The 1,270-nt window shown below is 61.4% G+C and overlaps 1 non-coding gene across 1 annotated transcript; it reads right to left on the bottom strand.

The window, feature by feature from the left end:
* Positions 1 to 595: 595 nt before the first annotated feature.
* Positions 596 to 714, bottom strand: LOC131863769 (5S ribosomal RNA). The gene has a single exon (XR_009362664.1). It is a non-coding gene; the product is annotated as a 5S ribosomal RNA (ribosomal RNA).
* Positions 715 to 1,270: the final 556 nt, after the last annotated feature.

Raw genomic sequence — 1,270 nt, forward strand, 5'->3', positions numbered from 1 at the left:
ACCTTCGCCAGGGTGGGCGCCTTGGTGCGCACACCTTGGCTGGGCTGCGCACACCTTGGCACCCGCGTTTCCTTCATTTTAAATTTTTTTTTTTTACAATCTCTCAAGTGGGAAATTCTATAATCTCAACTTTTTTTGCCTTTTCAGGAAACTTTTGAATGGAGCGCATCATTGGTGCGCTCCGAAGTGTGCTCCAAAGCTCTCTCCAGCTGCGTGCACCTGCCCCGGCCGCGCACCCGGCCCCGCCCAGCTTCGCTCACCTGTCCCGGGCGTCTGGTGCGGAACCTTAGAGTAAGAAACATCACCGTGCACCTTGGCCAACGTGCGCGACTCGACCGAGCGCGCACTGGCCGAGGTGCACACCGATTTCACCTGGGTGCGCGCGCAGCACCTCGGGCGCACCGGGGTGCGCGCACAACGCCCGGGTTGCACCGTGGCCTGTGTGCTCGGGGTGCCTCGGGTGCGCGCTCGGTGTCGCCCCCGCGCGCGCGGTAGTGCGGGCAGCGCACCCCGGCCCGGCCCGGCCCCGACGAGAACGCAAACGGGCAAAAGGTTTATTCAAATAGCATTGCGACGCCCGGCGAAAAACTAAAAAAGGGTGCAACACCGGGACTTCCCGGGAGGTCACCCATCCCAGTACTACTCCGGCCCAAGCGCGCTTAACTGCGGAGTTCTGATGGGATCCGGTGCACTAATGCTGGTATGATCGCACCCGTTATGAGCTTGTCGCAGTGTGTACTTAGCAAACCGCGACCCACGTGCGAATCCACCCCGGCCACCCACCCCCGTCGAGGTGCACACCCTCCCTCGCGAAGTGCGCCCCGTTCGCCAAGTGTGAGCCCTGCCCGGGTGCGCGCACCTTGCTAGGGCGTCGGGTGTGCACCCGGCCCGGCCTACGTGCGTGCACCTGGAGGGGGCGTCGTGTGCGTGCAGTGTCCCGTCTGCAACGCGGTGCCCACACACCACCTCGGGCGCAACGACCTGCGCTCACATGTGGGCCGAGTGCACCTTGGTGCATGTTCGGGGCGCCTCGGGTGCACGCTCGATCTTGCCCCGGTGCACCAAGGCGCTCGGTTTGCCCCGGGTGCGCACTTGGTGCAAGGTGGGCACCCAAAATAGGGATCAAGCACCAAAACACAAGTTTCGGGATGCAAAATGGGACCCAAGGACCACAAATGCGTTCCAAGACCCATGATGGGTCCACGAGAACAAAAATGTGTTCCGAGACTTAATAAACAAATATTGGGTTTTAGGAGAAGAAACATGCTCT

Source organism: Cryptomeria japonica, unplaced genomic scaffold (genome assembly GCF_030272615.1).
Source record: "Cryptomeria japonica unplaced genomic scaffold, Sugi_1.0 HiC_scaffold_68, whole genome shotgun sequence".
In the NCBI taxonomy this organism is placed as follows: domain Eukaryota; kingdom Viridiplantae; phylum Streptophyta; class Pinopsida; order Cupressales; family Cupressaceae; genus Cryptomeria; species Cryptomeria japonica.